Below are 26,531 nucleotides of genomic sequence, written 5' to 3'. Positions count from 1 at the left end.
ACGTATTTGGGGGCAGTTCTGTGACATGATTATGTGGAGAATTCTATTGCTAGGTTCTACTTTTTCCATCCAAAAATATTTTTTTACTGCTTGAAATGGTGAAAAAAATCATTTTTGGGAAGAGTCATCTATAAAAGCTCTCCCACTGTATTATTATTTCAAGATCTTTGTTAACTTAATTTTCTTCAAATCTTTGGTCAAAATTTTTCAAGAAAACCACCTTTTTGCTCATTCTCAATACCTTGCAATTTTTGTTGGCTTTCAAATGCCACAGAAAATACTTTGATTATTATTTTTGTGGTGTTGTGACAGCCTTATATTTGTATATTTCAGGTTTTCTCATTTCTCATTTCCTTTATTACTGCATTAAGTAGATATGACCTCATATCACTATTCATCTGATTTTGATATCTCCCCTAAGGTCTTCTAACATTCTGTCTAAATAATCAGTGGGAAAAATCTTTTTAGAAATTACCTAAGTGTTTAAAGATCAAATATTCTTAATAGCATTTGAAACATTTTTTATAACACGTAAAACTGATTATGGTGATATTTTTCCATTAAGTTCAGATCAGGCCTTAGATATATGCTTTTGTTAATCATTATTTATTTGGAAATTGGAAAAGATAAATCATATTTCATATGAGATACATTGTATAGTTATTTCATATGAGAAAGCTGAAATTGGTGGAATTAGGGGAGGAGAAAGAAAAATGAATTAGCAAATTATGTGTCTTTTGCTGGGTACTGGTTTGGAAATAAGAATGGTATCTGAAAACAGAAGTAACATGAAATTGTATTCAGTACTGCAAGAACATGATGTTAGCTTTTAAAACTTTTTTCCCCTTACTCCTTTATATCAAAATGACTGTTATTAGTCTTCCTTCCACCATATTCCAAATTTGAAAATTAGGTTAACAACCTTTAATGTGTGTTTTTAATGGAAAAATTTTTAAGATCTTATATTGTCCTGGAAAACATTTTACTTCTGTAGAAAACAGAAGAATGAAATAATGACATATAGAATGGTATAATGGAAACAATGTTTATGAGGGTTGTTGAGAAGTTTAGATTATGATGTAGCTATGAAACCAGTTGGACATGATTTCAGACATGTTCCTATCCATTTCTGAGCCTTTATTTCATTTGTAAAAGGTGACTAAATTGAATGAGAAAGCCCCTTCTTAGGGCTGGAAGGGGCTTTCTCATTCAATTTAGTCACCTTTTACAAATGAAATTTGTAACCTTATTAACCTAATACTATGTTTCTAATACCAAGTTCCCTTTGGAGTCAATATGATGGTTAGTATATTGTCACAGCAACTCATGTAGTTCTTACATGTAGTAAGACTCAACTCTATCTGCGAATTGATTATTGTTATTATTGATATTGATTATTGATTTTATGAGTGGGAATTTTATTCATTAATCAACAAATATTTAATGAGTACCTACTAAACTCTAGTCTCTGAGCTATGGGAAGCTGTTGAATGAAGAACATATGTTCATGTAACATAGCATCATATCACAATTATAATGAAGGATAAAACTTCACATATCACATCAAAGTGAGAAAAATATATAGTAATAAGTTAGGTATAATATGTTTGAATTAAAACATATTACTACATTAAATCCCATTTTTTTTGAGATGGAGTCTCGCTCTGTTTCCCAGGCTGGAGTGCAGTGGCATGATCTCAGCTCACTGCAACCTCTGCCTCCTGGGTTCAAGCAATTCTCCTGCCTCAGCTTCCTGAGTAGCCAGGATTACAGGTGCCCGCCACCAAGCCTGGCTAATTTTCTTGTATTTTTAGTAGAGACGAGGTTTCACCATGTTGGTCAGGCTGGTCTCGAACTTCTTACCTCATGATCCACCTGCCTCAGTCTCCCGAAGTGCTGGGATTACAGGCGTAAGCCACCGTGCCCGGCCAATAAATCACTTTTACATATCAAAACATTTCAGTGTTCACAATAACACTGAGGCAGTTATAAAAGACACACACAAACAAACTGCTCTACCCATTTAAAGTATGATGTAGGTAGTCTCAGAGAAGGAAAGGTCTGCAGCGGGGCCATACTGCAGTACAAGCCTCCCTGCCTCTTGGGCCTTATATTGTCTTGGAGATATCTGTGGTAGGAAAACACATAAGAAGCATTTGGTACCTCTCAGTAGAAGAAACATAATCTAGTTTATTCTGGAGCTTTACAGAGAATTATATGCCTTTTGAATAGTTTCTCCTTTTTGTTATTGGACACTGGTAAAGATAGAATGGTTCACTGTGGTTCATCAAATGATCATGTGGTCAAGAGTTTTCCTCAGAAGCTAGATCCAGAATTAAGGTAAGTAGGCCCATCAGAAATTTACTGTAATATGGAAGTAGAATATCTATCATTATGCATAAGTATTGCCCAAAAACATGATTTAAGTTTGTATCTTAAGCAGATGACTTAGATACCCCTCTGTCTCTCCCCGAACCATTCACTCCACCTCCACCCCCCACCACTATGTCATTCACTTTTGTACCAGAGCCTTTGATTCTGCTTTCATTATGGCCACACAGGAATTTGGAGGAGGAATAAAGCAATGCTTTATTTACAAATAAGTTGTCTTGTTAGTCAAGCCAAAAATAGACCATGATTATGCTACTGTCTCACTCACGGGGTCGGGGGTGGTGGGAGGGTGAGGCATCAAAGATCCAATGGTGAGGGAAAGTTAATGGGCAGGCTGCATTTGATATACCTATTCATCCATTTTATGAGGAAAGAGAAGCAGCCCAAAGCAAGAATACATGGAGATTCATGAGCAGGAATAAATGGCTTGGCTAGATGGCCAGGGTCTAAAAGAAGAAAAAAATGGAAGCTAGGGGACAATGAGTAATGGAATAGAGGCACACAGATGTACCTTGCATAGTGGACATAAAATGTCAGCATTTTTATATTACATGCTAATATTACCAAAAAGCTGTCATCATGAAAGAGACACTAAACATCTAAATAGACAAAATGATCTAGCCAATTAATGTCAGCCGGCCTCTGTCATTGGCCACTCCAGTGCTTGCACAAAGGACACAAAAAGGAAATAGTCATGTGAGAGGGATGGGAGCTCTGCATGGACTCAAGACCATGGGCTCAAACTCATCAAGACTTATCTATCTACTACCACTACTGAACCTTCAATCTGTCAGCAACAGAGACAAATAATCTATCCCTAATGCAGCAGCATCCTCAAGAAAACCAACCAGACAATTTGTGGCAAGTTGACTACATTTGACCCCTTTTACCCTCCAATGTCAACAATTCATTTTCCCAATAATTGGTATATTTTCTGTGTATGAGTTTGCCTTTTCTGACTGCAGGATGTCAACCTGCACCACTAACCAAGGATTTACAAAGTGATTCACTGAAATAGGATGTCACTCAATATCATGTCAGATCAAGACACCCACTTTGCAGAAATAGAGTGTGGGAGTGGGCACATGACCATGCAATGCTCTAGCCACACTCCACACTACACCACCCGGAAGCTATCAGAGTGATAGAGCAACAGAACGGACTGGTGCAGGTAAACTGAAGTGCTAGCTTGGAGATGATTCCTTACAAAGACGGGGCACCACTTTCCGGGATGCGATATACACATAACATCAAAAGTTGGCAAACTTTCTGTAAAGAGAGATAAACATTATTTTCGGTTTTCAGGCCGTATGATCTCTGTAGAAGCTACTCAACTCTGCAATTTTAGTGTGAAAACAGCTTTAAATAATATATAAATGAATGGTTATAACTGTGTTCCAGTAAAACTCTGTTTATATTAACAGGCAACAGGATGGATTTGTCCTATTTGCCATAGTTTGCCAATCTCTACATGAGTAGATAGATGGCCTTTATATAGTTTCCTGTTCCTAATAGGTGGAATACATGAGTTTGAGAATCGAGGGATTGAAGCAAGGGTGGCCATCCTTAATATCACTTCTATTTGTGTTTCTGTCTGCACACTTTTTTGTAATCACTCCTAATTTTGCTTTATGGAAATTTTGTGCTTTCTTTGCACACAACTCTGTTTTGCAGATTTTTTTTTTTTTTTTTGAGACAGAGTCTCGCTCTGTCACCAGGCTGGAGTGCAGTGGTGCAATTTTGGCTCACTGCAACCTCCACCTTCTAGGTTCAAGCGATTCTCTTGTCTTAGCCTCCTGAGTAGCTGGGACTACAGGTACACAACACCATGCCCAGATAATTTTTGTATTTTTAGTAGAGATGGGGCTTCACCATGTTGGCCAGGATGGTCTCCGTCTCTTGACCTCATGATCCACCTCCCTTGGCCTCCCAAAGTGCTAGGATTACAGGCGTGAGCCACCACACCTGGCCCTGTTTTGCAGATTTAAAACTCCTGATACCCAAAGGGAGAACACTTTCACCATGGACATAGCAAGAGTCCTATTGCATATAAGCTGTGGTTTTCTCCTGGTCACCTTGAAGTCCTTTGGACAAGGGATAAGCAGGACACACAAAGAGTCACAATCCCGGCAGGGAATGGTCTCTGATCATCAGGGGGAAGTAAGGCTGATGTTTTCCAGTTACAAAACAGAAAACATTTGGCTGTTTTTGGCTCCCAAGCGATCCACTTGCATGGACAAGTACAGCAGCTGCAGTCTTGGAGGCACATGGTGACCACAGACCCAAAGACCAGGTGAGGTGCTAGTTGAAGATAAGGAAAATTTAGAAAAATACACTGGTTTGATTTTTTCCCTCTGGATAAAGGAGAGAGATGCTGAGGACTAATTATAGCCCTAAGATCATCTACAGTTGCATGGGCTTAATTCATCCCATAAATCTTCCTATAAGTCAAAGCCAGTTAAAACAAAAAAGCTCATCATAACTACAACCCTTGTCATTCCCAGTCACAACATATGTAAAGGAATAGAACTGAGCAGTACAATGGATGAAATATAGTGGATGCTGTTATGTATTGCCTGGCTTCTCCATTAGAAATGAGGCATTATTTTCTATAGCTTCTGGGAGCAATACTATCTGACAGACTTCAGCTTTTGATTCTTTCTGTAAATTGCCTTGGGCTGGAAAGAGCTTTTTTGTCCAAGATCACATTGCCTTCTAACAAACAGCTCGCATCCAATGACTGGGCAATGCAAGAACATAAAGGTCTGGCATCCTCAGTGCAGGCAAAACAACTTTGAAGGGGCCCTTCATGTTGGCTGTGGACTTTGTTAGATCTGCATGCAGCCCAATTTTCTTCATTGTCTAATAAGGCTTATTTTCCTTCCTCCCTCATTTCCCTTCCCTTCCGTATGTTTTGATCCCGAGCTCTTCTTAATAAATATCCTGCCTAATGATCTCTAATTTTACAATCATGTATTCAAAGGGAATCCTACCTGCAGTAGAAGAATTTAAGAATTAAAGTGGTTTAGCCAAACCACTTTATCCAACATCACCAAAGATTATAGTTTATTAATGCCCACTAAGCCCCCAAAATCATTTAATTCACATCTGAAAAAAGAAAGGACAAGAGTCCCCTCTTGACTGTCAGAGACCTGCCCTCCTGAATCTACTGGTCAGACCTTTTCAGTAGAGCTCTCTGGTGAATTACCTGTTAACAGTACTCTCCCAAGAGTGCTAATTACCATTTCGTGCAAACAAAGCTCATTTGTGGAACTGTTAAAATAGAGAGCTCTTCTGGAGGCTGACTTACTTGATTATAACTCTACTGATGGCTCCTGGTTGTACTGAGTACACCAAAGTTTAAAAGTCCCTTCAAATGCAGACACTGGACAAGGGATATATAGGATCTCTCTTATTATTTTTTACACCTGTAAGTGAATCTACAATCATCTCAAAATAAAAAGTTTAATAAGAAAAGTTTACTAAAAGAGGCTTCTTACCCACCCTGCAACAGGATAATGTACTTCTTCTTCTGTGACCTGTCTTCTGTGTTGAATGGTTAGTATCCATCGTGCATTCAGATTGAAGACTCCTGGGTCTATTCCATGGCTTTGATTGTCTTCCAGTTTTACCTTGAGGACAGTCAGAGGCCTCTTCTGCAAGAGAACTAGCTCAGATAATCAATTGCTTTCTAGCCATGTTTCTGGAAATGTCATATTTGCCCGTAAAGTATTGGGGCATATTATGCAAGTAAGTAAGAGGTTCTGGAGGTGCTCTTATTGACCCATTTTTAATTTCTGCTCAAATCAATTTTCTATTTAACAATTTGTATGAATGACGTGTGCTTTGAAAACATATGCTGCGTTTAAGGGTTATGATATTTTAAGACATCATATGGAATTTTAGATTGAGTGACTCTTTTGAAGTAGTGTTTTGGAAAATGGAAAAGATATTACTGAACAAAACGGAAAACTTATGAAAAAATAGCTTATAAAGAATATACTCACAATCAAATAAAATAAGCTGCAAAATACAAAGCAGAAAAAAATTCTTGTAGATCCACATCAGGTTTAAGCCACCTGGATTCTGTAGTCTGTTTGTGCCACATGTAGCCTTGTGTTCAGGCAGGAAGTAAGTAGGGTCATTGGCGTATTAGGGACGGTCTAGGCATAATGTAACTTAATGCTGACTTAGAGCCCATTGCAGGCACCTGAGCACAGTGGAGGGCTTTAAAGACTGGTAGTGCAGCCCACAGCCTCAGAAGAGCGTTTCTTTGGAAGAATTGCAGTTTCCCCATGGTATTTACTTAACATCCCTTTCAGGCTTAGTACTGAGGTTGATTGTTTGCATTTAAAATCTAGTTAAGCCACTGGAGCCATGGTTGCTAGGAAACCAGCACTTATTTGGAGACCGCTTTACCATCTCCCTTCTAGTCACACCTCTAATTAGGAAGAGCCAACAGGTTGCAAAGTTTGTACCCACTCTTTTTCCTCTGAAAGATCACCAAGTCTAAAAATCACATTCCATTTTTCTATAATAAAATCTGTTTATGTAATACATTCCTTTGGGTTTTTATTAAATTGTCTTCATTAACTAGGCCTTCACCTATCCCATTGCACTTATTTTCTAAATGATCTCAATGCAGACTTCCATTGTCAACAGAGCCGTTCCAGTCCCCAACCCCTGCCACCAGAGGAAAGTGTTCATTTATGAAAAAGACCAAAGGGTTAACATTTACAGTTGCTCATATAAATAAGAGACCTATAAAGAAAGCTCAATAGTTAAATAAATCACAAGGATATTCTTTGTGCTGCTTTTCTCACATTGACAAATTTTACATCACTGGGGCAAGTATTTACTATTTCCAGTCTGAGGTGTTATATAGTTTCTTTGTTGCCATTTCTTCTTTTTACCTCTGGTCTAAAATAACATTATTTTCTCAAGTTATCAGGCTGTGACACTACCAATTTCCTGAAATAGTGGGAACATGATCTTCCAATTCAATATACTTAAAAGGTTGGGCAGAGCTTAATAGCCTGAGAAAATAATAGCAGAAAATTATGTGTTCCGTCACTTATACCAGTCATGCAGATTACAGAATCTCAGATTAGCATTTACCCAAATCATAGAAGAAGGGCATTATAAAATATTTCATATATTTCACGTCTCTTTTTTATTAACTTGCTGCCTTTTCAAGAAAACATATGTGGAAATATGTTGTGAGGCCACTTCTACATGTGCCATGTGACAGGAGAGCCAGGCTGTTTGCTGGTACTTCAGGCAATCAGAGCAGAGTTCATTTATCTAATTAGTATTTGTTGGCACCTAATAGGAACCTTGCTAGTGGCGAAAGGTAAAAAGAAATAAATATTATGTTTTCTTTGCTAAAGGAATTTTTACTTCATTTAAAGGAGAATAAATATCTGCACACAGAAGCATGCAAAAACCTAAGACTATATTTGTCAAAGGCAAGGACTAATTATTTGTAACCCACACTATTGAAGAAACTATGCAAAGAGTGCTTAGCCTGGTCTGACATATATTGTACAATCACAATAGAACATAATTGTTTGGTCACATGAATAATAACAATAAGCATTATCTCCCTCAAATATTCACCTTAGGAGCCTATATGTGTCTTCCTGTGATATCAACATCACTTACAATATTTCGAACACTTTCTTGAAATGGCCTTCAAAGTCTGTCATTCAACTTTTTGAATATGCTTTATCATATATAGAGACTTTGAAGTTGGATTTGGGAGTCAGAAACCATCAAATGTCATTTAAAAATGAGTCTGGTGTATATTATGGGTAATTTTTGAATATGATTTTATTTCAAAACTGAGATGTGATTCTAAAGTAATGAGATGCTATAGAATTTTCTTCTGTGTCCTGGAAAGCAATCTCTTCTATGAAAAAGAATAATAAAAATATTATTGGCAACGTGTTTTAAATAAGTACATGATCTCCAATGAACGAACACTTCTATTCATGTGTCTATCTGGCTTTTTCTGGTCAATTATATTTCATCTCCTTATAAACTTAGTAAATTATAAAATGATAGTATCTTTTACTTTGTTTTGGCTATTAGGAAGCTCACCATCAAATTCAAAACTTACATTTTTAAAAATCCCAGTACATTTTTGGGTAACTTTGCCTTGTGTCTGATTTTCTGTTTACCTTATTTTTCCCTTTCATTTGTCCTTATTATGTTTCTATCCTATTGCAGTGTATATATTTCATATATTATTTCAAATGTGTTAGGAAAAGGAACTGGGTATGAATACACGTACTTTTCTAAACTTCAATTTTTTCTCTATAGACACATATCATAATAATGAATAATTTATTCAGAGTTGTATATTTTTATTTTACACAAACAACAGAGAAGAAAGGATAATTGAGAGATTGTTCAGTGAAAGATCAGTGAAAAAGTAAGCATGGTTATACATTTCATGAAATTTAACTTAATAGTAAATAGACTCTAAAATTTCTTTTCACTTTATAACAGATTGACTCAAAATCTCACATAATATTAAACAACAGCAAACATTGGTTTGCTAGATTCTAGGGATTAGCAGTGAACAAACAAGTGATATTAGGTTAGTGAAAACGTAATTGCAGTTTTTGCAATTAAAAGTAATTGACACTTGAGGTCAGGAGTTCAAGACCAGCCTGGCCAACATGGCAAAACTCTGTCTCTACTAAAAATAAAAAATAAAAAAAAATAGCCGGTCATGGTAGCAGGTGCCTGTAATCCCAGCTACTTGGGAGGCTGAGGTGGGAGAATTGCTTGAACCCGGGAGGTGGAGGCTGCAGTGAGCCAGGATTGAGCCACTGCACTCTAGCCTGGGTGACAGAGCAAAACTCTGTCTCAAAAAAAAAAAAAAAAAAAAAAAAAAAAAAAAAAAAAAAAAAAAAAAAAACGTAATTGAGAAATTACTGAATTTTCTGAAACATGAAAGTGTCGGAAGTTATGAGCACTATTCCATCTACTTTATGAGTAAGCCATGATTTTTCAGTGTGAGAAAATATATATCTACCTTGTCTCACATGCACACCTGTAATTAGATGTGCAGGCTATCATCAGCCAATTTGGCATAAAGGGATAAAGGTTAGCCTCTTTGAGTTTTAATGAATTATTGATTTCAACACTTGAATTAGTGAAACGACTTGATGTTCATGGCAACGTGTAGTGATGATGCAGTATTTACAAATTATGTATTTCCAGTAAGTTGCTTTAACACTCTGAAAAACAGATCTAAATTTAAATCGATAGTCAAGGTGCATTTTCATCTTACTTAAAAATAGTGTTATATGTTGGTGTTATTAAACAATCAAATGCCCAAAACATGTTAAGTTCTGTGTGAACCTTTTTCAGCAACTAGCACAGCTACCCTGCTACCCTAGAATCTTAGGTGTTACGATACCTGATTACACATGACGGCATGAGAATAAATCCCTATTACTCTGTATGTTCCCCGTAGTGTTGAACATCATGGACTTTGGAGTCAGATAGATCTGGATTCATTATTTAACAAATTATAAATTTGTTGTCCAATTTATTTACAGTAAATGGGGATAATTACATGTACATTGTACATTTGTTTTTGAAAATTATGCATATTGAAATTGATTAGCTCAGTAGACCATCAATAAATATTGACTAATAGTAAGTAATTATAACAGTAGAAATAGTAATAAAAATAGTAGAGATAATATTAGAGTAATTACTCAAGAAACAATTGAGGATTACATATTAAAATGCAAATATTAAACAATATTTCTATATGCAAATCTATTAATCCAGTAGTCCTATAAAGCATAATAAGGAGTTTGCCTTGTAGTTTCAGATGATGAGGCGTATGTGCACAGGGAAGTGAAATTGAACAGCAGTGGAGATAAGGGCTTGGAATTTTTAGTGACTTTAATTCTACCACCATTTCTGAGACATAAAAAAACTGCTTGAGACCACCCCAACCAGCTCCCTCCCCTGATAATGTCTCCACTTCCCTACCCTGATCTCCTTACTAGCTAAAAGAAAAAAAAAAAAAAAAACTGGCTCTCGACAAGAAAATGGAATTTGAGAAACACAGAGGTAGATAATGTGGGAGTGGGAGTGCTTACCCATATTTCTTTTACTTATCTTTCTGGGCAAATAAGAGGAGAAACAAAATTTATCCTTGCATCTAATCTTGTCCATGCGGCCAATTTCTGACAGCCAAAGACTGTCAGTAGAAGTGGTTTTTGTCACTTACAGGCCATAGCGTTGAACTGGTAGGATGAGGCCTCCAACAGTCTGTTCTTGTTTATTCATCAAGGAAGTTCAGTGTTGCAGATGGTGCAGCTACAGGATGGTGAAGCTCCTAACTGCAAGTAGGGAGAGATTATGCTGGACATATAGCAGAATCTGTCTACACAATAATCATTGCTGTGGAAAACCACGAGATTATTTTTTGTTACCACACCTAGCATATTTTGATTAATATACGGGGTAGAAAAGATTTTGATTCACTGTGCCTGTCTCTCTCTCATTCTCTCTCTCCATCTCAGTTATTATTCTTAGTGTTTAATTTAAGTATTAATATGTCAATAAATACCAAGTTGATATAAAAGGAGCTTAGTTTTCCACTTTACAAAGGTGAAGGGAGATAACTGCAAAAAATAAATTTATGAAAAGTATATATTCTTCTCCTTCCATATAAATTCAAGGTTCTCCATGAAGCATGCTTTTATGCTTTTATAACAGTAAATATAGAGCTATAATCTGTGTTTTCATAGACAGTTCAGTGCTCTCCTATTAGGAAATGTCCATTTTGACATGAGTTTCTTCAACCAGCAGGAAAAGTCCTGAGGGACTTGAAATATAAGGAGGTCTCCCAACTACTGCAAGCTAGAAAATCAACAAGTAAAAGAGAGATAGACATTCCCCACCTTTGAAAACAGAGGTGATCTAGTTCATATTTCAAAAATATTTTGTCTGATGCAGAATCTATCTGTGAGACTTCCTGTCTCTTTTTGTTTCATGCCCAAGAAGTCTGAAAACAAACTCTGCAAGGAAACCTAAGTCCACTTCAGTATATTTATAAAGACCCTGGCCTACCAGAAGTCCTCTAATTATAAAAATTTGTGTAATTTTTTGAAGCTCAGAAAGACAGAATACTAGAGGGTGGAAGGATTTACAGGAGACAAGAACCCAGATGCAATGATACATGACCAATGTATGACATTGTTTTTGTACCATTTCACCATAAAGATGGCAGAGAGGTCTGTTTAACAGATTTAGCAAATGTTAAATAAATATCATTTCCTCCAATTAGCTATCATTTTACTGCAACTAGACTAAGGCATAAAACTAGGCTCTTCCTCTTATTTAAGAGATTGTGCAATAAGGAAAGCAGGGCGGGCAGAATTTTGAAAAGTCACATATTGGAGATTTCTTTTCCTGTTATGTCTGTAAGAAGGCTGCAGTTTTGTTTTGTGTTGTTGTTGTTTTTTTTAATCTAAGCTAATGTGAAAAATTTCTACCACATGACTTTATGTGTCAGTGGGTAGACTAATCCAGTGAAGATTCTGTCCTCTGGACCAATGCCTAGAGGTCCCAGAATCCACATTAGCCTTAACCACAATTCCCAACCTTCCTACAACTACCAGACGTGTCCATGATCCTGACCCCCTGACACTCTTTGCATTCTCTTACAAAGATCAATGATAGGGAATATCTCAGAGAGATCCAATGAAAACCCTTGTATTTCTAAATGTTTCTAGTAAGTATGTGGCAGGGAAGCCTGCATAATTGGGAAAATGAGGAAGAGGACAGGTTGTGCATAACCAAGAGCTATTTGCAATGATAAAACAACAGATGCTCGCATGTGTGCACATACAAGTGTGCATGTGTGTCTGCTCTGTAATCCTGAGTTGCTGGTGATTTACCCGTGAGATAGATCATATACCTAAAAATACAAGACATGAATGAAGGATGTCTAAATTAAAATAAACAAAATAAAATCACACCTAAAGTAATTACCTTTATATGAGGAAAAAAATGCTTAACGTCCATATTATTTTTCACATAGCTGGAGTGTTGTTATCCTGAGCAGAAGCGATGCTGAAAATGTAGATAAGCAAGGAAGCAAATAAAATCATATTGTGCAGGGTAGGAGCATCAGGACTACAGTCACTTGCCCAGAAGTTTCCCGGCTGTGAATATCTCCCAGTGCTTAATTTTCTCTCAAATGGATCACAGATCTCACAGCAGCAAATTAGGCAAGAAGAGGATCTGAGATGTGTTAGCCCTTCCACAGTCTGTTAAAAGTCTTTGTGTTTTCCTTTTATTTCAATCCTAGAGTGTTGCTGCTAGTTTCTTATCTACAGAATAACCCCGGAACCCCTAGTAAGGGCTCAACATGTATTTATTAAAAAAATTGTTTCGAGTTGTTCCCCCGTGTTCTTAGTGAATGACAGGTATTTGTGAACAACTGTTCAGGGCTACAGCCCAAGATTACGAAGACTGAGATGCAAAACTGATACTAAGATACTAAGACTGAGATGTAAAAACTGAATCCATGATTTACTCTCATGACTAAAAAATCTCAGCCAACATGATGCCACCTGAGCAAAACACTCCACTTTTTGCTGTTACCACTGCCAGATATGCCCAGTGAGTTCCCGGCCCTAAGATCTCCCATGAGACTTCTTCAATATACCTCCTAAGGTTCCCAAACCCTAATTTGAGTTAGCCCCTTAACATGGAGTCATATGTTCCTATAAACTGGTGTAATCACAGGAGATCGAAGGGTCCTATTTTGCAGCTGAATTTCAAAATGAGCTGGATAATTTTATGACCAGCAATAAAACTGGTAGTTATGAGAGCTAAAATATAAAAAGCTAATCAGATCTCATGTTTCAGGACATAAACTTGTCACCGTGTACATTAACAAGATTTCCCCCCTTAAATGGCAATGTTGTATGTTGTAGAGGATGTTCGCTTTTTAGTCATCTGTGCCATATGGCTTTTTCCTGGGCAATTCAATTGAGTGTGCATTTATTAGGTGTCTAATGTGCACAAAGCACCATCATAGGCAGATCTCCATAGGGTAAAGGCACTTGCAAAATAGAATCCGACATAATCTAGTTGCAGAGGAAGATGTGTGTAACCAGAGCCTATGGTTTTGGGGTATCAAGAGTCACAAAATTCCCAGGGGTTTGAGTTACAAAAAGGCATGTCATATTCCTCAGGGCAACTGTAAAAGGGATATTATGACTAGGAGTTAGCTATTTTCTTTTCTTTCTTTTTATTTTATTTTATTATTTTATTTTTATTTTTTATTTTTTATTTTTTTGAGATGGAGTTTCGCTCTTCTTGACCAGGCTGGAATGCAATGGCGCAATCTCGGCTCACTGCAAACTCCGCCTCCCGGGTTCAATTGATTCTCCTGCCTCAGCCTCCCAAGTAGCTGGCATTACAGGCGCCCGCCGCCAGGCTAATTTTTTGTATTTTTAGTAGAGACAGGCTTTCACTATGTTTTTCAGGCTGGTCTCAAATGCTATTTTCAAATATTAACACCCTTATCCAAGATTGAGATGCAGGGCATCCATGCAACCCCTGGGGAGGGTTCTCAGTAACAATCCTAAATGTCAAGGAATTTCTAAGGGACCATTCTTCTAACAGCAGAAGAATGTTAGAAAAAGCCCAGCTTCCCTTAGCCTGGTATGAGTTTCTTATCTAAGGGAGATTTAAACCTCAAAAAGCAAATGCATTTTGGGGTATTTTTTCAAAACTCTGTAATCTCTTATAGACAAGTCCATCTCTGTGAAAACTATTATATTTGGAGGAATGTTTTCTTTCGTTTCTGGCAGAGGAACTGCGATTCTTGATGGGAGTTCATCAGAAATACTAGAGAGTGGGGACAAAAGGAGATGCTAGAAGACTCCAAGCACTGGGGAAGAGAAGAGAACATATCTGCAAGGTCAAACTCTAGATGCTGAAGGGTAGCTTAGTGAGGAATATCATTGCAGGTGTCTGGTTTCAAGTTTTCCCTGCTACTTGGTGGGAGACAGGAAATTGTGGGCAATTCCATTTTCACTGTGGCGGCAAAGTCACAGGGAAGGAGTCTTTGTAGGATGGGATGTGAAACTAGGAAGCCTAGAGGAGTGGGATGGGGGTATTTACATAGCTAGTACAGTCTAGGTTTCTCCTATAAAGAAAAACTAATATATGGAGCAGAATAAAATAGGTGCTATATAATAGGGAGCAAAGGATGTGGAATAGCAGAAAAATAAGCAATTAAGCCTGAATAGAGGGGTAAGGGAAAGCTTTCAGAGAAGATAATATTTTAACAGAAATTTAGATAAGTAGGAATTTTCCAGTATAAGTTGCTAGAATAAGCAACAAAAGAAAATAGGCTAACTGTTCCTGTTGTTCAGCAAAGAGTTGATACTACAGTGAAATAGAACTATAGTTTCTTTGTTGAAAGAAAAATGAGACTGGAAATTTAATCTCAGGTTTGTAATTTCTTCAGCAGACAATGGGGAAGCTTTAGAGAGAAGATGACGGTGACCTGAAGTATTCTAAAAGACGTAAGTTTGTAAGCACTGTGGAGGTTGGTATTGAGAGTGTAGAGACAAGAAACAGAATTCCCACTGCCTGGAAAATTATTTCCCATCTCTATGATTAATTAGAGAAGGGGCTTAGCACCAGGTCTTGGTTTTGACATTCACTTATCCCGGCAAACCTTCCTAATTCTCAGGTGTGGATTAGGACAAAATTATTATTATCGAGGTATTTGTCCATATCTGCCTTAGACTATCCACTGCATTAAAACCTTTAACATGTCTGCCTTATTCACTATTTTCTTTCTTGTTCCTGGGCCCTGCTGGATACTTGGTGCATATGTATTGGGTAAATAAGTAGAGAGATGTGTGAATATTATTATTATTATTATATATTTTTTGAAACGTGATCTCACTCTGTCGCCCAGGCTGGAGTGCAGTGGCCAGATCTCAGCTCACTGCAAGCTCCGCCTCCCGGGTTTACACCAGTCTCCTGTCTCAGCCTCCCAAGTAGCTGGGACTACAGGCGCCTGCCACCTCGCTCGGCTAGTTTTTTTGTACTTTTTTTTTTAAGTAGAGACAGGGTTTCACTGTGTTAGCCAGGACGGTCTTGATCTCCTGACCTCGTGATCTGCCCGTCTTGGCCTCCCAAAGTGCTGGGATTACAGGCTTGAGCCACCGCGCCCGGCCGATGTGTGAATATTTTGAATAAATCAGTTGGGAAAAAAAGGCATAAGAAAAATGGCTATAAGAATGAAAACATCAGAAACATGGAAAATAGTATGCAAATGATTGGAGATATATGAGATGTGGAAAGGGAGGGATTAATTTAAAGACGCCTCCCATGTGTCTATCCTGGGTTTTGAGATAGGATAGTAGGATAGTGATACTACCTGAATTATCCAGTTAGAGTTTGGTACCTTTCATACAGTATCTCCTCCCTCTACAAACAGGGTTTTGGTTGAACCGTTTGAAGATTCCTTATTCGTTACAGGAATGTGACCATGGTCTACCCATATAAATACCCTCCAGGCCAATTCCTGAGATGGGAAGGTATGAATAAGATCCTGGTGCCAGCTAAACAGGGTCTGATACTCTTCTTGAAAGTGATTCCTTACTGATACGTTTTGGCTCTGTGTTCCTACCCAAATCTCATATTGAATTGTAATCCCCACATGTTGAGGGAGGGTCCTGGTGGGAGGTGACTGGATCATAAGGGTTGTTTTCCCCATGCTGTTATCATGATAGTGAGTGAGTTCTCACAAGATCTGATGGTTTTATAAGTGGCAGTTTCCCTGTGCTCTCTCCCTCTCCTGCTGCCTTCTGAAGAAGGCACCTGTTTCCCCTTTGCCTTCCACCATGATTGTACGTTTTCAGAGGCCTTCCCAGCCATGACGAACTGTGAGTCAATTAAACCTCTTTGTTTATAAATTACCCAGCTTCAGGTAGTGTGAAAATGGACTAATACACTTACCATCAAGCAATTCTGATGGAAAATGCAGACAGAATTTGGGAAATTTAGATTGGATTGTGTAGACAAGTGGCTGCCCAGAAAAAGTGTCAATGGACCCTTTCCATGTATTCAAAAAAACATACGCGAGAAAGGTGGAATTTTTTTATTGAATAATTTTCTAGGATAAAATGGTTCAGGTCTATGAAGTTATAATATTAGCACTATAGTAATAAAATAAACCAAATAGATTTTCATTCTACAAAATGAGAGTTGCTATACTGTACTGAGTTCAATAAAATTAATTAGGTACCTTGGCTGGAAGTTAAATCTTCCACATAAAGGTATCCGTTTTAAAGCAGATGCATTAAATGGATTACCATATAATGAAATATGTGTTAATATGTGTATTATAATCAAAACCCATTGTTTCTAGAAAGAAGAAAAATAAAATTCTAAGTCTCATTTTTTAAAAAAGTTAATTTTCATTGAAAAAACATCTGCTTAATTCAGTAGCCAAATATCAGAATCAAAAAAAATAAAATTCTCAGAGCTGTGATTCAAAACTTGAAATAATTAAATTCTTAATTTAGAATGGAATTATTATAACTGATCATATTTTTCCACACATTTATCTAACAGAATTTTGTATTTGGATGATTTCATCTTGTGTATCCAACCACTTGGCAATTTAGCCATTGAATATGCACCTGCTTCTCAGATTGGCAAAGCAACAATTTACTGTGAAGATTCAGTTGTTTTGAATGGCTAATTGGTTACAGGTGCAATGAATTAACCATCTGCCTTAGAGATCGACTAAACTAAGAGGGAAGGAAAATCCCTTTCCTTTCTGTCACTTTGGGAGCTCATCAATACTAGATTCTAGTGAGATGTGATTCTGACTTGGAATTTGTCTGTCCTGTGGTGGGTAGAGTGAGGTGAGCAAAAGGAGAAGCAATTTCATTCAGTGGTTAATCAGAAGAATATTATAGAGTTCTGATTAAGACTCTGGTTTGTTAATTTTTATCAATAATCTATCTTTTAAATTAGACAAACATTTCAAAGTAAAAAAAAATTGGAAGATATCTAAAAGAGAGCATGGAAACCCCACAGACAGGTTTACACCAGCGCATTTGATGCAGTCTTGGTTTAGGTTCAGGTTTTCTAGCTTTTCTTTCCTGATTTAAATCTAATTTTAAAAATTTTCTGAAGAATTATGACATTAATCTCTTAATGTGTCACAATACTGAAAATCAATCCTCCTTTTTTCATGTTAAAGGCTAGTCAAATAAAGCAGTGGGAGTGGAAAAGGAACAAATAAATCTGTAACTGGTTGTGATCAATTAGTTGAAAGCACCACTGCACGAGGACCAGCCCAAAGCTGCTACTTAACCAAGTGACTTTCTGATTGCTCAACTGTGGTGAGTCAAAGCATTACTAAATGGGCAAAAGCCTTTTTTTTTTTTTTTTTTTTTTTTCTGTATTGTTGCAATTTCCTGACTCCAAGAGGCTAAAATGAAGCTCTTGTTAACTAGGAGATGCAATCTGGCTTGGATGACCAGCTGTAAAATGATGTTAGGTTAATTTAGTCTGAATACATTTGTTTGTCTTTAGGCCAACACTTCATTTTTCTCTCCCATACCTAACTGAATCTACATTTTATATGTTGTTTAGTTTTTGAAGCCAAACTTTTAACGAACCTTAAATATTTTAAGAGTTCCAGTTGACTTAACATGTTTTCATATTCTAAGCAATATATTCTCACCTGTAGTAAAAGTCACCTGTATGATTCACAGAATCCTGTAATGTGTTCTTATTAGAGCTTTTTCAAAAGTGCCTCTGCCTGCCCACATTTATCTTAAAGAATTGGCAAAATGAAAATTATTTTTTCTCAGAGTGGAGTGGAACCTTTCAAAGGGCAGGCAGTCAGAAACACAGTTTCCCATTCAGTTGGTTTTGTGAAATACCCTGAAGTTCAGTTGAGTCAGTTAAATCAATATTTTTGCCCTACTTAATTATTTTTTAGCAAAACAGAATCATTTGTGCCTATGTGGTTGCCTTGTTAAAACCACGTGAACTGATGTCATCACTGGTAACAATAAGCTAGCCAAGTGGGAAGGACTCCTCTCTGCGTCATTTTAGGTACTGAAAATATGTGAGAATGAATACAAATTTGGGCAAAATGTCTTTCTTTTTTTGCTGTTATTTTTGTTTTTTTGGAGACATAGTCTCACTCTGTTGCCCAGGCTGAAGTGCAGTGGCGCCATCTCAGCTCACTGCAACCTCCACTTCCCGGGTTCAAGCAATTCTCTGCCTCAGCCTCCCAAATAGCTGGGATTACAGGTACCTGCCACCAAACCCAGCTAAATTTTGTATTTTTAGTAGAGACGGATTTCACCATCTTGGCCAGGCTGGCCTTGAACTCCTGACCTCGTGGTTCACCTGCCTCAGCCTCCCAAAATGCTGGGATTACAGGCTGGGGCATAATTTCTTAATGCCTAAAATGTACTTCATTTATTTTATAAAATAACCTCCAATAAAAACAAAATTATTTGGGAGAATCCTATTTTCAAGATTCCAGCTAAGGATTAGATTGTGGGGTTTTAAAAAATAATTTCCTACTAAATAGCAGTTGGAATTTGACTACATGAAGTACAGTGTCATTCCAGTTTTCTGGACCTAGTTGAATTGTCATAAAATGTCTTTCAATAGAATGTCATTTCAATTTCTTATTCACATTTAGAAAATGAATTATACTTATGGATTTTAGATTCTCTTTGAATATATATAAAATTTTATGCAATGAAAGTCTTTGTACAACAAAATATTTCTGACAAAAGCTCATTCATTTCAAATACCATTCAATAAAACAATATTCCATCAGATCAAAACATTTAGGTCTAGCATTTCTTAAGATCATTGTAAATAGTCATGGTTACATAAATCTGAAATACTGCTTTAGAAATAATTTGGGGCATTAATTGACCCTACAAAAATAATGTTTTCTCACTTTCATATATACATTTCCATTTGTATCCCATCCAATGCAAAAGGTACAGATAGTAACATTGTTTCCTACTTGTTCTTGAATGCATACAAATATTCATATTGATTTTCTCCAAACAAAATGGAGGTCCTTCATAGTTTATCTCCACTATATTCCCTCCTTTTGTTCCTCTTTTAGTGATGCTTATTCTTCAGTGTTATTTGGTGTTGATGAAAATCCTTGTGTTACAGAAGTGGTGTCTATAAAGGTTATTCATGGTAGAGTTGAGAATTACATATTTTATATCAACATATATTTATTTTAAAAAATATAATTCATATAAAATATATAATTCATATTAAGTGAAATCATATATACAAAAATATTTATATAAGTATATATTAATATAAAATATATAATTCATATTAAATGAATTTACATAAATATGTATTTAATGTGAATTTTATATTTTACATCATATATATTTACATGACACCCAAGCTATCATCAGATTTGGAAGTTATTTTAGAAATCCTCATCCAGAGTACTGTCGTTTTAAATATTTTATAGCAGCAGAACTCCTTCAAACAGAAATGTAAGATACGATTAGAAAAATGCACTACCACACCAGTTGATGCAGGGTAAAACTTCCCAAATTCATGTTTTGTGACTTCTCTTTTGTGTTCTGAGAAATCTTAACATTATGAGTAAAAAGGCATGGGAACTGCTATTCTTTTCCAAGGACATAGTTTCCCTGCTAGGAAACTGAGGCATAGAGAAATTATTTAGTTTCTGTACAGGCAGCCAGTGAGTTATAACGGAATCAGAAGGAAAACTAGGCTGTCTTGAATTCTGATCTGTTTTTTCCAGTGTTAAAATATAAATTTATATATCTGAATTATCCAAATGGCTTATTTGTATTATTGAAATGCCCTGGATCACTTATTACTTCATTTGACCTAGCTTGTGTAGATGAAGATCCTGTGCCAACCCCTTTCTAGATGCCCACCTGTCTGAGCTCAGGATAACCTTAAATCCCAGTACCTAGGACTTTCAATCTCTTAGACAGTTCATTATGCCAAGTGTTTAGCACAGGGCCACTAGCTGGCTCCAGGCTGTTGATGATTTCATTAAATCTTTCCCAATCTATTTATTTACACAGTTTCAACCGGGAAAAATGCATTGAAATGAAACATCTCATTTCCAGTACTGTCCTGAGGCAAAAAGAGACAATGATACGTATCTCCAATTTAGACTGGATGAAACTAGCCACATTTCAAATAAAGAAGTCACATTGTAAGTTTAAAACTACGTTAACCTTAAAAGAGACCTTTTCTCCCTGTATAACTTTGCACAGCTTCAACTGATGGTACTATGAACTGTGTCTACAAACCAAACGATGTTTTTCTAAAGAAATTTTAAAAATATCAAATTAACTCAAACCTTACCTTAGAGCTTCCTCCTCTATTGTCTTTTCCTGTAGTGGTAGTCTCTGTGGCAGTTACAGGTGGTAAACAAATAAAAAAGTGTCTTATTGAATTAACTTGATTGCCGTATTGATCAGTTTTGTGTGTTTTTATTCTTAATCATAAGAGTAAAAGAAAATGATCAAGCAACGTTTTACTTAAAAAAAAAAAAAAGATTTCATGGCAGAGAAGCAATTGAGTCCAGTTAAGAGACAGTTACCAACATTTTTCAGTTTGGAGCTTTTGTTTTGTAACGAGAACTTTGCCAGTTAGTCACAAATGAACTTGAGTACATTTTCTTGAGCGCGATGGCTGAACAGATGAGCCACACACACTTTATAGTTAGTTTTACTGCATTGAGTCTTTACCTACTATTCCTAGTAGTTACACATATTAAATTATTAATAACTGATTGTCATTTTAAAAGAAGGTTTCAAAAGAAATGTAATTAGATTTTATAGTTGAGTTTTAGCTAATACGTGATTCCACAAATGTTCAGGTGCTGAGATTACATTTCAATCTGCTAAAATATTCCCCTCTCTCTACAGCATCCTGACCAGATCTCCAAATTTTGAAATCAGTTTTCATTATTCAAGACTCATTGTAAATTTCAAATACTAGGTTGATTTCTTAGTCTCCAGGTTCTCCATGTCTGCTTATGGCTTAACAGAAAAAAAAAATGTTATTTACTATGCATATTAATATTGAGATTCTTTATTATGTTATTTTATTTATTTATTTATTTTTTGAGACAGAGTCTCACTCTGTCGTCCAGGCTGGAGTGCAGTGGCGCGATCTCGGCTCACTGCAAGCTCCGCCTCCCGGGTTCACGCCATTCTCCTGCATCAGCCTCTCGAGTAGCTGGGATTCTAATCCCCCTCAGCACGCTCGTCTGTTTTTTTGTATTTTTAGGAGAGACATGGTTTCACCGTGTTAGCCAGGATGGGAGCTGGTGATCTGCCCGCCTCGGCCTGCCAAAGTGCTGGGATTACAGGCGTGAGCCACCGCGCCTGGCCTACTATGCTGTGTTCTTGTAATTAATAGCATGTTCTTTGATAATATCTCATTGGAAATATTTATGGTCTGAAACATTATTTTTTGAATTGTTAAACATAAATCATTTATACAGCAATAATTTTTGGGAGATGCATATGCTGAATTTTAATGGTGTTTTAGTTTGCAATCCAAAATTGTGAATACATACATGTAAAACTATGAAATCGCTAACTAAATATTTCCATCTGTCATAAGCTGGGTATGTAAGATTGTGTCTCCTCTCTGTCTGTTCCATATATCTAAAATTATTTAACTATACGGGAAATGATGTTATCAAATCCTTGCATGGTATCGACGTGTACAGTGCAAAGACTGAGGTTAGGGAGTATCTGTTCTAGTTACTAGATGGCTTCAGTAGGAATCAGAATTAGAATCAACCAGGAAGCAGCTTGATTCCACCACAGACCTCAAGAATCAGATTCTCTAGGAATGGGTAATGAATGACCTTTTGCATTTTGAATTAGCTGTCCGGGTGACTCTGACAGTGATGTTGATCCAGAGAGATTTTCTACAAGAAAAGACATGTCCACATTTTTCCTCTTTGAAAATCATTTCAGGTTATGGATTTTTAACATAAGATTCTAAGGTTGGAATGAAGATAACTGAATTGATTTTGTTTCTCTCTGCTTGCTTACTTTTTGGGATAGGTCATTAATAACATTGGCAGCATTTCCTACAGAATGACGGTCTCACACCCCTCCAGTAAATGGCTTAATGCCAAGCTGTGTTTTTGCTAAAGCATGTAAGATTTCAGTATAATGCTGGCCTTTGAGATAACTCATGGGACATTTTGAGTTTTTGAATTTAGATTCCATATAAAAGTGCTATATTTCAATATTTCTCTATTTTAATGTATATTTTTCTTACTTTTATAAAATATACAGTATATCACAGAATTACAAGATAAAAATGGAGTTAAGAGGTAAACATCTTGCTTATTATACTTGCCCTCTCAATATTAATAGGAGTTTACCTAAAATATGAAAAAGTTAAAAATCTAGGAAATCAACCAAACCTTGAGAACTTCTTCTGATTTTAAGAGAATATATGTATATAGAATCCATATTCTTATGTGCTTTTTTTCCCTCTAGCATTTCCTTTCTCCTTTGTTGTGAGAAGAAAATAAAGAAAATGCTTCCCTTGAAAGCTCTCCCTGATACCACTCATTTTTTTTCCCCCTGTGCTTTGTATCATGAAACTCATTGCCTTCCAGAATATTGACTTTGTAGCTAGTTCTTCCATAGGGAGATTCCGAATCTTCAAAATATGTAGATGTGAGGAAAGGTCATTACCTTCATGATGTTCCCATCATATGGCCCACTATGGAAAATTTCAAGAATAATTTCCGCTTCCTGATGTTACTCCCATGTTCTATTGCTATGAAAGAACAACAGATAGCACTGAAGATATCTATCAAATGGTAACATCGGTATTATTAGGTTGGTGCAAAAGTAATTACAATTTTTGCCATTAAAAATAATGGTGAAAACCATGATTACTTTTGCACCACTGTAATACTAAAGATCAAAGCCTTCTTTAATGCCATCGCATAACGTAACAAATACAGAATCTAAATTCAGAACATTAGTTTTCCTATCCTTAATGTCAGTTAGGAGTTGTGGATTTTAGTCTCAGTTTCTTTGTTACAGGGAAAAATTTTGGCTAAGAGTACAGACTTCCTTTGGGAGACCGAGACGGGCGGATCACGAGGTCAGGAGATCGAGACCATCCTGGCTAACCCGGTGAAACCCCGTCTCTACTAAAAAATACAAAAAACTAGCCGGGCGAGGTGGCAGGCACCTGTAGTCCCAGCTACTCAGGAGCCTGAGGCAGGAGAATGGTGTAAACCCAGGAGGCGGAGCTTGCAGTGAGCCGAGATCCAGCCACTGCACTCCAGCCTGGGTGACAGAGCGAGACTCCGTCTCAGAAAACAAAAAAAAAAAAGAAAAAAGTTATCAGTATTCAGTTTATCCTAAAACATAGAACTTTGTAATTTACTCCTTGGCAAATGAATATAGCAAAGAAAATGGCCAGAATCACAGAGACAACTTTGGCACCCAGACCCAAGCCTGGTAAAGTCTAGATACATAAGTCTGCCTGGCTGCCTGGCTGCTCTGCTGATGTATTGAAGAGAAGAAGTGCTTGCATTAATAAAAATCTGCTTTCCCAAAAGTTTTTAATGGCAGTGGCCACATGAGCATGCCCGTCATGTGGTCTTGAAGGAACCTAACCCAAAGACAGTGACTTAGTGGGAAGGGGGTTCAATAGTTTGTCTGGAGTAGACTGCTCAAAAACAGAGTGGTGAGAGAATATTTACGAGACTAGTTGGAGGGTGCATTGCCTGAATAAAGAAAAATGGACCTCATTTCAAGGCAGTTTAAAAAATAATCAATTTTGAATATTTTCTAAAGCTAGCCATAAATACCTGCCAAGCTGAAAGACAAGAGTCAGAGTACATTAATGATGGTCAAGTGTCACCTCTCCTGACCTTTACAGCTGCTTCCTTCTCCTCTCTTCTTTTCTTACCCCCACCCCCAAGCACCCAGCAGCAGCTTAATTAGTGGAGTGGCATACTAGAAGAGAGAGTCAAGGAAACAGAGAGGCCACACACATCCCTGTTGTGCCGTGGAAGCATTTTCAAGGCTAAAGTAGGTCAGAACTGGACGTTTTTCATCATATGTAGAATGACATTTTACTGATTCGAATGGCACTTTTTTTTTTTTTTTAAACAACTAAAGCGATTGGAGCACTTCACTTCCTTTTACAGCAAAACCAAGAATTTTCAGTATCTTTTCACTTACTCTTTTTAGTGTTCTAGATCAGCCAAGCATTTTTTTTTTTTTTTTTTTTTTTTTTTTTTTTTTTTTTGATAGCATCTTGCTCTGTTACCAGGCTGGCGTGCAGTGGTGCAATCTCAGCTCACTGCAACCTCCACTTCCTGGGTTCAAGCAATTCTCCTGCCTCAGCCTCCTGAGTAGCTAGGACTACAGGTGTGCACCACCATGCCTGGCTAATTTTTGTATTTTTAGTAGAGACGGGTTTTCACCATGTTGGCCAGGATGGTCTTGATTTTTAGACCTTGCGATCTGCCCACCTTGGCCTCCCAAAGTGCTGGGATTACAGGTATGCACCACTGTGCCTGGCCAGCAGCTAAACTTTTATCCACATCATACTACAAAACTGCTCTTACCAAGGTCACAAGTAACTCCAAACATTCATAGATCCAGTAGTCTCATCTTGGTATCTTATTTTATCCAAAGCCGGCATATGATACACCACATTCCTCCCTGGATTCTTTCTTCATTGGACTTTCAGAACACAATCCCTTTTGGTTTTCTCCTACAGCATTAGCTATTCCTTCCTAATCTCTGTAGCTTTCCCAAATTACTTATCTCTAAATTCTGAAGTGCTTCAGGGTTTGAGTCTTACACTTATCTTCTCTAATTGTACTCACTTCTTAAGAGTTTATCCAGTCCCGCGACTTTAAATCTAATTTATAACTACTGTTGACACCTAGACTCTCCTAGACCATGCCTTGGGACTCCACGTGGATATTTATACTCTGTATTCAGCTTTTTCACTTGGATGTTCATTGCTTCTTAAACTCACATGGCCAGAACTGAACTCCTGATTGTGATCTACTCACTAAACCTGTTTCTTTCTTGGTCTTCTTCTTTCTTGGTCTTCTTCCATTTCAGTATATAGTAACTGCAATTCTTCAGGAGTTCGGGTCAGGATAGCCTAAGGTCATTCTTGATGTTTTTCTTTGACATCTCACATCCAGTTTATTAGGAAATCATGCAGGCTTTACCTGCAAATAATAGCAAGAATCTGTATCTCAGAAGAGACACCACTGATGTGCTCATCTAAGTCACCATTGTTTCTCACCTACATTAATTTAAAAGACTCCTAATTGTCCTCTCCTTAAATTCTTATCTCCTACTGTCTACTTTTCAACACAGTAGCCAGGATGATCCTTTCAAAATACATCAGATCATGTCAGCCCTTTACTCAATATCCTACAAATGCTTCCCTCTTCTTTCACAGTAATGTCCAAAATGTTTAACATAACCTATAAAGCGCTCCATGATCCCGATGCCATTTCAACATCACTTTTCTCTACTCAAGCAGCTCCAGCGTCCCTGACCTCTGTAACACAGCACACCTGTTCCAGGAGACGTGCTCTTGCAGATCCCGCTGTCCTGAAAGTTTTTCATCCGCTCACATATTCTCAGGGTTCCTCACTAACTTACTCTTTCAAGTCTCAGACATCACTTTTCAAGGACATCTTCCTAGACCAGTCCATTTAAAATAGATCCATATATGGCCGGGTGCGGTGGCTCACGCCTGTAATCCCAGCACTTTGGGAGGCCGAGGCAGGCGGATCACGAGGTCAGGAGATCAGGATCATCCTGGCTGACACCGTGAAACCCTGTCTCCACTGAAAATACAAAAAGTTAGCCAGGTGTGGTGGCAGGTGCCTGTAGTCCCAGCTACTCAGGAGGCTGAGGCAGGAGAATGGCATGAACCCAGGAGGTGGAAGTTGCAGTGAGCCGAGGTGGAACCACTGCACTCCAGTCTGTGGAACAAAGTGAGACTCCGTCTCAAAAAAAAAAAAAAAAAAAATA

The 26,531-nt window shown here is 37.2% G+C and overlaps 1 long non-coding RNA gene across 1 annotated transcript in view; it reads left to right on the top strand.

Annotated features, from left to right (window-relative positions):
• Positions 1 to 14,940: 14,940 nt before the first annotated feature.
• Positions 14,941 to 26,531, top strand: part of LOC103228394 (uncharacterized) — a 34,932-nt gene continuing 23,341 nt past the window's right edge. Inside the window, exons 1-3 of the long non-coding RNA XR_005241827.2 lie at positions 14,941 to 14,972; positions 17,675 to 17,816; positions 20,544 to 20,677. This is a non-coding gene — a long non-coding RNA (uncharacterized lncRNA). The remainder of the gene's footprint in view (positions 14,973 to 17,674; positions 17,817 to 20,543; positions 20,678 to 26,531) is intronic.

This window comes from Chlorocebus sabaeus, chromosome 22 (assembly GCF_047675955.1).
Source record: "Chlorocebus sabaeus isolate Y175 chromosome 22, mChlSab1.0.hap1, whole genome shotgun sequence".
NCBI classification, from domain to species: Eukaryota; Metazoa; Chordata; class Mammalia; order Primates; family Cercopithecidae; genus Chlorocebus; species Chlorocebus sabaeus.
Note: the sequence above shows the minus strand (reverse complement) of the source record. Positions and strands in the feature narration are given on the sequence as shown.